The sequence below is a fragment of the Rhinolophus sinicus genome, chromosome 1 (genome assembly GCF_057876585.1).
Source record: "Rhinolophus sinicus isolate RSI-liver-muscle chromosome 1, RSI-T2T, whole genome shotgun sequence".
NCBI classification, from domain to species: domain Eukaryota; kingdom Metazoa; phylum Chordata; class Mammalia; order Chiroptera; family Rhinolophidae; genus Rhinolophus; species Rhinolophus sinicus.
The window spans coordinates 11,619,186-11,631,239 of record NC_142501.1 but is presented as its reverse complement, the minus strand read 5'-3'; the positions used below and the strand labels follow the sequence as shown (position 1 = coordinate 11,631,239).

Below are 12,054 nucleotides of genomic sequence, written 5' to 3'. Positions count from 1 at the left end.
ATCAAGAAGTCTTAGGTTCCATGGTTAGCAATAGAAAACTAAGACAATTTTCTTTGTCCTGCAGAAATATTGCTCTGTTCCCATGGTTACATTCTACTTTACAATGGCCGTAACTTGATGGTGTGCTTTGATATTTGGTGTCCTCACTCATATTCTTTTTTTTCAACGGTGGATATTATTGAATATTATCATACCATTATTCTTCCAGATTTAGAATCAATTATCAAGTCTTTAAAAAAATCCTCTCAGAATTTTTATGGGAATTACATCAAATTTAATACTTAATTTGGAAAGACCTAACAGCTTTGACAATTTTGTAATACGAAATCTTTCCATCCTATGGGTCTATGGATCTCCATTTATTTGGGAATTTTACTTCAGCAAATTCTACAAGTTTTCTTCCTTGGTTTTTGTTAGATTCATCTCCAGGTTTTTAAGATATTTCAGGGTTGGCCTTCCTTCCTTCTTTTTCTATTTTGTAGCTAATATCTCCCAACCTCTTACATTCCAATTGGTTATTATTAGTATAAAGGAAAACCATTGATACTTGTATGAGATTATACGCAGCCCCTTCTTGAGTCTTATTTGTTGAATAATTCCTTTTGAAGTCTTACAGATTTTCTAGAAATATAATCATAGCTTCTCCAAATGATAATAGTTTATATCTCATTTTTAACACTATTTTGCCTATGGTTCCTGTCCAGTTGCATTAGCTAGAAAGTTCCAGACTATGATGAATGATACGTGGTAGCGTATATGCCCATCATCAGTGGGATTACACAGGGATGACTCATGCTTCACCTTTCCACAGAGGCTACCTTGGTTTCTGAAGAACACTCTTTGTCCTGTTTGTGAAGGAGGCCCTACTAAAAGTATTTTACACATGACAGAAGGCACTCGCCTCTCAGCAGCTGTGTGTCCAAGAACATGTCACTGCCCCCACCTCCAAGCAGCCATGTGAGGTGTTTTAATAAAATGAGCATCAGATTGAGATCACACCAGAGGGCTCCTGTAGGTGGACACCAGGCAGGTGACAGGGAGCTGTGACCAAGACATCCTTATATTCCTCTCAGCGTGACTAAACCTTAGACAAGCTTTTTCTTGACTCTAGGCTCTGCCCTCCCTTTTCTTAGACCATTTTCTTTAGAAAACTTGTAAGTTCCTTCTCTGCCCCTTTGAGATATATAAAAATCTTTTTTGAAAGCCTCTCTCCAGTTTTATGACCCAGAACTGTCTTTCTCAAGGAACTTGGAGCCATCCCTTTGACGTGTTATCATCAAGAAGATAGTGTCTCTATCTCCCAGTCTCTGTGGGTGGGAAGGACCCTAACCTCAGTGGGTTGTAAAGTTCCCTCCTCTCATAAGACAGGACAAAGTTTACCTTTCCTTTGGGTAAAGTCAATTAGCAAAAACACAGATGGCCCAGGATCTCTCTCTCACACCAGCACTTATAAGCCCTCCCACACTTGTGCTTCAGTGGAGTTGAGTTCAGACTTGGTTCTAGTCTCTCTCCCCTATTGCAATAGCCTTGAATAAAGTCTTCCTTTCTATTTAACTTTGACTGGTACAATTTCTGCTTTGGCAATTCTTAGCTTTGTGACATGGAAGCCACAGTGGTGGGACATTCTTTTGGAACCCCAAACCCACCAGGGTTATGGGGAGACTTCTAATGTCATGGGTTGACTCTCATTTATTGTGCTGATTGATTTCCTAAGTTTGCACTGTCACTGCATGGTTGGAATAAATTCTGCTCAGACAGATATTCCTTTGAAATACTGCTGGATTTGATTTGCCAATATTTTAGCTACTATTTTGTGTCTGCATTTATAAGTAAGGTTAATTTGTAGATCTCTTTTTGTGCTAACTTTATCAGATTTGGGGAACATGGAAGAAAAAGGTAAAAATATAATAACAAAAAAGTATTGGTTTTAAGGATAAGAAAGCTGTCACATAGCATGTATTTAAAAATTCTCTTACAGTAAAAAGGGAAGAGAAGGATGTCTCTTAATGCTGCAATCATCCACTGAGGCTTCATACGCTCTGAGATTTGCTAAGCTCGCTATTGAATCATTTACATATACAGACATAATTTTTGAGCCATCATCAGTTTTCATGAATTATATAATTTAGCTTAAGCAACGCTGCACACGCATGTAAAACAACTGAATTATTCTAGAGTCTTAATAGGAATAATAAAGAGTAAATGAACATGTTTCTTAGCATCAGAGGAACTCAGTTTTCTGGAAGACAGCAGTTTGAGTTCAAGTAAAGCAAAAATACATTTGTTTTGAGGCTTTTTCCTTAGTTTTATACTCCAGCCTGCAAACCCATTTCAGATTAGCTGCTAGCCTACTTCCAATCTAAACAGGACCTCATCTTCCTGATCGTCGGTTTTCTTTATAAAGAAGGGCTTATGTGCTTTCTCCCACATTTAAAGAATGTGAGAACTGCACTGAACTAATTGGAAAGCTTTCCTTCCATCTTTACCTTTCTTTTGGGAGCATTCAAATAACACAGTGATTATCTGTTGCTTAAACGTAATTTGCCTCAAAAGAACTTAAAAACTTTAATAACCTTAGAAGAATTTGCCTGTTAAACTGTCTGGGCTTGACGCATTTATAAGTGGTAATTATTAAATATGTTTTTCCATTGTTTTCTATGATCATTCTGGGTTTTTTTGTTTTTGTTTTGTTTTTATTTTTGTTTTGTATTTTACCACTTAAAATGGGACTTGGTTTCTGAGAAATACTCTTTTCCTGCATGACAGCTAGCATTCACCTCTCAAGGGTCTGTGCCCAAAGCAAAAGCCCCTCCTGGGAGCTGAGCCTGTCTTCTGTGGCACATTATTAATTTTATATGCTTCTTATGTGGCACATTATTAAATTTAGCATCAGATTAAAATCAACATCAGAAAGATTCTCATCTTTGTCCTTTACATTAGCATTTTTACTTTTTCAGTTTGTCTTGGTACATTATATGTTACATAATAGTGTACATTTCATCTAGAGTTTCCAAATTATTGGCAAAAACTTGCATATAATATTTCTTTTAATCCATTAATGTTCTCTATGTCTATGACAATATCTACTTTTCTCATTTGTACATCATTTGCTTTTGTTTTCTCTTTTTAAAATTTGATGTAGACAGGGGCAGCGTTGAGGCTTCTAAAACACTAAGGATGAAATTGTTGACATAATCTACATGGAATAGATAAGATCATTAATACCCTCAATGCAAAATATTTCTTAATCTGGAAGCAGAAAGAGTCCTAGTTGTAATTTCATCATATTAACTAACATTCCACCTTGGGGGACCGTTATCAGGTTCCCTTGGGAAAACTCTGCATGGAGCCTAAGATTTCATGATACGAAATCATCAGGACTTTCTTCTAGTGAGAAGAGGAGAATATGTCTTTTCTTTCTCTTTCTTTCTTTCTTTCTTTCTTTCTTTCTTTCTTTCTTTCTTTCTTTCTTTCTTTTTTTTCTTTCTTTCTTTTTTTTTCTGTATCATTAACTGCTGTCTATTTTTCTTAAGCAGGTGATGCAGAGGGCTTCATGTCCCTTCCAAGGAAAGCTTGCTTATTTCTAAGGAATTACACATGTCTGCAAGTTCTTTGTTCAAAGTTGCTTTCTTAAAATTGTGTGTGTGTGTGTGTGTGTGTGTGTGTGTGTGTGTTTTAAAATAACTCCTGTGGTTGGAATTCCACTTGCTTGCTATTTATATGCATACATGCTTCTCTGAAAAATTAAAGTGATTGCAGTATTATCCCAAGGGAGATAAAAGGAACTTGTGATTGGATGTCACGTGGACCATGGTATCTTCTCCATCTGGTTGTTACAGAGGGTGTCTTAGGTTAGGGGCAAATCCCACTGGTGTTGCCATGTCTGAAAGAGAACTGGTATAAAGCCGGACTCTAAGACTGCCCTTCAAGCAGAGGATTGGCAACAGCGACAGGCTGTGCCTGGCTTAAAACAACACTGTTTATAATCTCATGGTCTCTGGGTCAGACCAGATGTGGCTCAGCTGGATCCTCTAGTTTAGAGTCTCTGGCAAGGCCACAGTCATCTCAAGTTTCAACTGAGCCAGTATTCGCTTCCAAGCTCATTCAGTGATTGTTGGTGGGATACAGTTCCTGGCGGATTTCTGGACTGAGAGCCGTAGTTCCTTCCTGACTACTGGCCAGACCCCAGTCACCCTCCATTTCTTGACACATAAAGCCAATCCATCAGGCAGTTTGCAACATAGCAGCTAGTTTCACCAAAGTTAGCAAGTGAGAGGGAACAGAGAGCATCAGTAGGAGAAAGTCACATCCTTTTATAACCTAATCTTGAAGTGACATCGCATCACTTTTGCAGTGTTCTGTTGGTTAGCAAGTCACTAGGTCCAACCCACTCTCCCACGCAGAGCATTACAAAAGGGCATGGATACCAAGAGGCAGGAATCACTGGGAACCATTTTAGAGAGTCACTGTCATGGGAGTCTAAAATAAAACCAGATATGTGGGTATTTACTGTAAGACAAGGATGCCATTTCAAATCATGGGGAAAGGATGGATTGCACACACACAAAAATTGCTGCGATAATTAGCTCTCATTTCATGATACCAAATTAGGGTTCCTACCATTCACAAAAAAATCTAAAAATAAAACAATAGAATACCATGAAAGTGCTAGAAAAAAAGTTACAGACAACTCTTTTTATGATCTTTACGTGGGACTGTCCTTCTAATCATGACTAGAGTACTAAACAGTCAGGAGAGAAGGGAGTCTGTCTGGTTTTGTCATTATTTTTATAGTCCCAGAGCTAGAAACTGCATCTGGTGTATTGTAGATGTGTAAATGCTACTGAAGGAATGAAACCCAAAAGCTCTAAGAGAAACTACTGACAGATTTGAAGAAAGCGTGCAGGGGGAAGGGCCACTGTCACTGATTTTCGGTGGCCCAAGAGAACTAGAGGTAGAATGGAACGAAATTTTTGCTAGTGAGCCATTAGGAAAGGCCAGTCCCCATGGGCTGCTGTGTGCTGCCATGGGCTACCATGTGCCGCCATGAGTGGCCGGTGGCCAGTGTGAGTGGCCGGCAGCCATCGTGAGTAGCGAGAGCTGCCGTGGGCTGCTGTGAGCTGCTGTGAACGGCTAACCAACAACCGGCGACCAAGTCAGCCCGGGAGCACAAGGCTCATAACACCAGCATGGACCAGGGAGCTGTGTCCTACACAACTAGACTGAGAAACAACGGCTTGAACCAGTGGCAGGGGGCGGGGTGCGGAAGAAAGGGGGGAAAAAAAAGATCAGTCCCAGCTCTAGCCTTGTTCCTGGAGCAATAATCTTCAAAAAGTCAGGGTACTTCCCTTTCCCCACGCACAGACCCTGTGGAAAAGTTAAGAAGAAACATTTACCATATATATATATTTCACTTAGCATATATATATATATATATATATATATATATATATATGTCACTTATTTCACTATATATATATATATATATATATATATATATATATATATATATATATATATATATGGCAGTGTAGCAGGATCCTTCCTCGAGCGAATCCGCTCTTCCCTTCCATGAAGGGGCCCTGGGTCGGGAGCTGGCTCAGTCCTAGGAATTGAACAAGGAGGCCTAAATCCTTAGTAAAGTGATGCAAATCACATCTCCATTCACTAAGAGATTTTTCACGTGTCCAGATTAAAACTTTACTAAGCTGCCCAATTATGTCAGACCAGTCAACTGCTGCTAAAGACCTGTCAGGTCATACTATACTGTGACTGCTTCATCTCTGCTTCCCATTACACTAACCACGTCCACCTTTGATGTTCTCGCTTGACCTCCACTCCACCTGGTTCCCATCATGCCCCACTGAATTCTGGGAGCCCATTTCAAAGGCGGTGTCTCCCACTGTCAATCGTCCCTGGTCTGCAAAGAAAAACCACGACAGCGCCTTTCAAGGAGGCTGGTTTTCCTCTCACCACTGAAGCAGGAATCATCACATTTCCAAAGGTCTATTTGATAGACAAGGATACAAATAGACCAGAGAGAATAAGGTGATGCTCATGGTCCCTCAGTCAAGCGTTTTGTTTCTCCTTTCTTCCAGTAGTAAACCACGCCCTCTCTTAGTGTTTCTACAGAGGTTGCAGGGGTGGAGAGGTCACACCTGAAAGATCCAGCAGGTTTTATCAGTCACCAAGTGCTTGCCCATCATCACAAATTATGTCCTTTTATGAACTTGTGCTAACGATTCACTCTGAGCAGATGCTCTGCGTGCTCATTAGGTAATATTTTTGTCTCGTGCAGCTGCACATCTGCACTGCAGTGAGGCTCCCTGTCCCCAGATGACTGATGGAAACCAGGCTTCTCCATGCTCGATAGGCCTCACGATGTCTCATCACACCAAATTATTTTTATTTTTTCCCCAGCTTTATTGAGGTGTGATTGACAAATAAAAATTTTACATATTTAGGTTGTATAAGGTGGTTTTTAAGGTATGCAGCGTAATGATTTAATATATGTACACATCGTGAAATGATCACCACCCCCAAGTTCATTAACACACCCATCACCTTACACAGTTACCCTCTTTTGTGTATGTGGTGACAGCATTTGGGATCTATTCTCTTAGCAAATTTCAAGTATACAATAGAATTTTAGTCATCGTGCTGTCCATTAGATCCCCAGAACTTATTCCGCTTATAACCAAAAGTTTGCACCTTTGACGAAAATCTCCCCATTTCTTCCCCTCGTCCCCACCCCACCCTGGCTCATAGCAACCATCATTCTCGTCTCTGTTTCTATGAGTCTGAATTTTTAAGTTCTACATAGAAGCGAGATCATATAGTATTTGTCTTTCTGTGTCTGACTTATTTCACTTAGCATAACGCCCTCTAGGTTCATTCATGTTGTCACAAATGGCAACTTGATTTCCTTCTTTTTTATGGCTGAATAATATTCCATTATATACCTAGCTTGTATATAACACCAACACTTGTTAACTCTTATGTCTTTAACAACAGTCATTCTAACGGTGAGGTGACATCTCACTGTGGTTTTGATTTGCATTTCCCTGATGATTCATGATGTGAAGTACCTCTTCAGGTACCTGTTGGCCTTCTGTATGTTTTCTTTGGGAAAATGTCTATTCGGGTCCGTTGCCCACTTTTTAATCAGGCTATTTGGGTTTTTGTTTTTTTGTTTTTCGCTACTGAGTTGTAAGAGTTCCTTATATTTTTTGGATATTAACCCTTATAATATATATATTTGCAAATATTTCCTCCCATTTGTCGGCTGCCTTGTCATTTTATTGTTTTCTTTGCTGTGCAGAAGCTCTTTAGTCTGACGTAGTCCCACTTGTTTACTTTTGCTTTTGTTTCTTGTGCTTTTGGTGCTATTTCCAAGAAATTGTTGCCAAGACAAATGTCAAGGAGATTTTTTCCCCTATGTTTTCTTCTAGGAATCGTATAATTTCATGTCTTACACTTACGTCTTTGATCCATTTCAAGTTAATTTTTGTATGTGGTATAAAAAAGGATCCGATCTCTTTCCGCCAAATTTAGACGGAGGCAGCAAGGACACCGCATCTGAAAAGAATCGCAAGCAACGAGGTCAGATGCCCTTTCTGAGTTCTGCGACCCCAAGTCACCTGTAACACACTCTGGCCTTCCCCCGCCCCTCCATTCCAGGAGCCTGGGGAGAAAGGAGGGAAGACTGTCAGAGAGCTGAGTGCTTGGTAGGAAAAGCCGTGCTGTTCTCTGCCCTCTCGATGGGGAAGGGAGTGGGCGCTCCTTACCACCCAGGCCACGTGAGGACGCAACTCTCTAGTAGAGGCCGGGGGTACCTGCAGGGAAGGGAGACTGACATTTTATTCCCCAGTTAGGTGACTGTGCCTGCAGGGGACTTGCTGTTCTGTCTTCTGAACCTCTGTACGTGGAGGGAAGAAAACTAGAAAGAGATGATAGGTGGAGTGGTGGGGGAAGTGGGGCTGCCTATGCTCTTCCCATCTGATGGCACAAGCATGAGGGAGCTTCCCAAAATTCAAGTGGGCCCTGAGGAAGGTAACAAGGCTGAATGGCCACCCAGAGCCCATCCAAGAGGGCAGGCCACTGGGTGAGAACACCCCAGCAGGCAGAGGCTATGGGGGTGTTGCACAGAGGAGGGCAGAGCAGGATGGGAGCAGCTGAGCCTCTTGCAGCTCCCTCATCGGGACACTGTGCGATGGAGATGTCCACGCGGAACATGCACCCCTTCCCCCAGAGAAGGCTCCGAGAGCTGGTCAGAGCCAGCCAGAGAAGCAGCCACCATAACAAATGCTGATTGCAGGGGCACACGAAAAGAGGTACACCCTCCTCCAGCCCTCAGCCCTAACCCATCATCAGAAAGGGGTGAGAAGGACCAAATGACCATGACTCTCTCTCTCTCTCTCTCTCTCTCTGGCTCTCTCAACCGGGGTCAAGCTGCGGGAGGAGAGAGAATGAGACTGAATGGGGTGAATTCTAACATACTGTTAGTGGTCAGAAAGCTGAGGAACTTGCCCAAGATGTCATTAAGGGATGTGAAAGGGAGAGTCCACATAGCCCGGTGAGGATGCCACAATGGGAGGATATAAAACTGCCTTGTGTTTGCACCCACTGAGTGCAGAGTGTTCAATTCACTGGCTACTTAAGTTATGCTAAAAGCCAGACTTCGGAATATTAGATCCCAAATGTTTAAAAGTTGGGGCAGATTTAGACACACCAACTTGAAAACATGATTGGATCATATTAAGGGAAAAAGTAAGTTGAAGAATTTGTGTAGAATATGTCTATTTGGGAGAAAATAAAACACGTGTGTTTATATGTGTACATAAGAAATATACGTAGGTGCTTAAGCAGAGAAAAATGTCCGCCAGGGTATGTGCCAAGTCGTTAGAGTAAATGAAATACTGCCACTTCCTTTTACAGCCTTAAAAAGAAAATAACCAAAGGGTGTCAGGTTATGGATGATTTTTACTTTTTTGTGGGTCTTATTTTCTTTAATAAAATGTGTTGCTTTTATAGTCAGAAAAATTTAAGAAACAAAAAAAAAGAAAAATATTAAAAATAATGGAAAAAATGAATTGGGTAAAAATAAAGGCACAGAAAAACAGACTAGATAAATCCCCTGGAGACTGTTGTTTTGGGAAATCTCCACGCTTTCTGCAAAAGGGTAGATTCCAGGAGTGACACCCATTTCCTCCACGCCCCGCCCCCCATCTTCCCGTCCTCCGCCCCTGCTGTTTGGCTCGGCTTGGTGCTGCCACCTACAGGTCGACAGCGAAATTACGTCATTCCTATCTGTAGGGGCAGCCCCTCCAGCTGTTGTTTTCAGTTTTCATCTTCAGCCACTGGTTTCAGGGTTGAGAGTGGAGCTTCGTGGGAACTTCCAGTGTGAAGACAAGACAGGAGGAAAGAATAAGACATAATGAGATAGAGAACAACTGTGTGTGTGCGCGCATTGGTTCAAAAATTATTAAACATTTCAAAACCACAACAGTAGCGCATTAAACCAAGTGTGGGACCCTTCTGAGCTTGGGGCCTTGTGGAACTGTATAGGTTACACATCCATGAAGCTGTCCCTACTTGCATATTTGTATTTGGATGTGTGTATGTTAAGAGATGTTTTTGTATGCCTTGCATAGCTGTGCATGTGTACAAACAAGTACATTTGTGTGTATGTATCGTGTTGATATGAGGCCGTCTGTGCCCGCATGAATGAACATATTACTATATTTGCTTAGGTGATATGCCGTGTGTCCATCTATAGTATATTTGTGTGTGTGTGTGTGTGAGAGAGAGAGAGAGAGAGAGAGAGAGAGAGAGAGAGAGCAGGTTTCTGTGTTCCAGGTCTCTGACTCAGGCCCCAAGCAGAATGGCCAATGGATTGGCTTCCCCCATGTGACCTGTAATAGGTGCTGTCAGGCCCCGCCCACCAAACTCTCCGCACATAAGGACTCTGTCCAAAACCCCCACTAACAGACTTAACCAAACTCTGGCAGGGCTTCTAGCAGCGTAAGGTTGTGTCCCTAGGATGACCCCAGACCCCCCACTGAAATGCCAGCCTGAGCTGCCAGCAGAATTTACTGTTTGTTCCAGCCAACACATGACCCAGGTCCCTGCCCTCCCTTTCTTAGGGCATTCACTACAAAGCGCTTACCGTTGTTAATCCTTCCTCTGTCTATTAGAGATGTCTGTGTAGCTCCTACAACCCAGGAGTGTCTTTCTCAAGGACCTGAATGAAAGCCATTTCTTTGAAATGTAGTCAGGAAGGACGGGCCTCTGACTCCTAGTCTCTGTGCGGGGACAGAATCCCAGCTTTCATCACTTCCAGGCAGCAGACACCGCTGGCCTCACCACATCCACACTGACCAACCCTGGGGAAGTTTTCACTTGAGCCCTGCTTTCTCCCCCTCCTTACACTCTCATTCTCCCTTTAAAACACCCAGTGCCCTCTACACAGACCTGACCCAGCTCTTTGCCCTGCTGTCAGAAGTTACTGAATAAAATCTGTTTGCAACCGTTAAACTCAAGTCTGGCTGTGTTTGCCTTTGACACCACACCCCTGCCACCTTTGTGGTTCCAAGGAACTGGACCTGGCTTCCACTCAACAGTGCCTACACAGCCTTCCCCGGGGGAGGACGCTCTCTGGCTGTTGGAACATTGCCAAAGGCTGCAAGTGCCAGGGAGTGGGTGCCCCAGGAGCAGCCCTCACCTCACACCCCTTGTGTGGGATAACTGTCAAGCTCAGGGTCCACAGCGCTTCTCAGAGTTCCTTGGGGAAATTAAGTTCCAGTTCCTTCCAGTTGTCTGAGCAGTAATTTACTTAACAATGCTTTTTTTTTTTTTTTTTTTGCCTTCCTTCTCTCTCACTTTTCACTTCTCCAGCTGTCACCTCCTACTAATGGCTCCCAAGTAAATCCTTGCCCAGGTCTGCTTCTGGGGAACCCAAACTCTGAGGCTGCCCCCCAAGGCTTGGACCCAATCATCAGGGCTCTGCCCCATGGACTGTCTTGAGCTGTTGTTTTTAAATGTCTTGGCTCAGCCAGCTGACCACGGAGAAGGCAGCTGGGTAATGGGTAATGTGTTTATCTTCCTCCTGCAGGCAAAGCCTTTCTCAGACTCCGGAGGAGGGGGCACCCCAGGGTCTGATTTCTGACCCTGTGGATGTCTTCCATCTCCCCTCTCAGTTTTTCAGCTTCCCAATTAAAAGGGTTTCTTCCTGTTTTCCATTCTTTGCTTCTTTCTTCTTTAATGATTTCCGGGGAGCAAGAGTGCATGGAAAATAATACAACTGCACAGCACGACTCTGTGCCAGGCACTGCTGCATTCACGACACGTAGGGACACTCGGGGTTAACCTCACAGCCACCCTATGAGCTAGGTCCTCGGACTGTCCCATTACAGGAGCTCCAGGCTCAGAGCAGGTGTCAGTAACTCACCTGGATCTCACATCTGTGTGGCAGCTGAACTGCATCAGAGGGAGAACCCTGAGACCCAAGACCCAACTCTGCGCACTGCAAGCTGAGTTAGCGAGGGTAACAAGGTCACTGAGAGGGCACCACTTCACTTCCCTCCCCTCGCCACTGTGTGCCTCAGTTTTCCCATTTGTTAATAAGCGAGTACAGGAGGTCTGTAAAGACTGCCCAGCCTTTGCCCTAGCGCTCCTCTTTAGGGAGGGAGCACGTGGGCTAAGAACCTCAGGTCTATAGTCCCAGAGCCCTGCATGCATTGTTGCCTGTACATATCACCTCTGTTCATTTTCCTTGCAGATGTCGCCTGGCTCCTCTTTACACCAAATGCTCTGCAGCTTGTCCTCCTTCTTCACCAGCTTTAAAAGCTTGCTGGCATTTCATTACCAGGAAGAATTGAAGGAGTAGCAGCAAATATAAACATCACTGTGTGAACTTCCTCCTCTGGACTCTTTTTGTTTTTCTCAGTGTTCCAGTGTTGTTTTATTTCTCCTCTATATTCTTTATACAAACATTCCAGAGGTCTTGCTCCTGCCCACACTAATTCCTGGGGGAAAAAAAGAAAGAAAGAAAAC

General features: G+C 43.0%; 1 protein-coding gene across 3 annotated transcripts in view; it reads right to left on the bottom strand.

The window, feature by feature from the left end:
- Positions 1 to 5,562: 5,562 nt before the first annotated feature.
- CIMIP4 (ciliary microtubule inner protein 4) overlaps positions 5,563 to 12,054 on the bottom strand; it is a 31,909-nt gene continuing 25,417 nt past the window's right edge. For 2 of the 3 annotated variants that reach the window (XR_012494116.2, XR_012494117.2), the window contains exons 7-8: positions 10,169 to 12,026; positions 5,563 to 9,394 (exon numbers count right to left, since the gene is read on the bottom strand). The gene's annotated coding sequence lies outside the window, so the exon portion shown is untranslated. The remainder of the gene's footprint in view (positions 9,395 to 10,168; positions 12,027 to 12,054) is intronic. The other variant, XR_016020716.1, reaches the window with a different exon arrangement.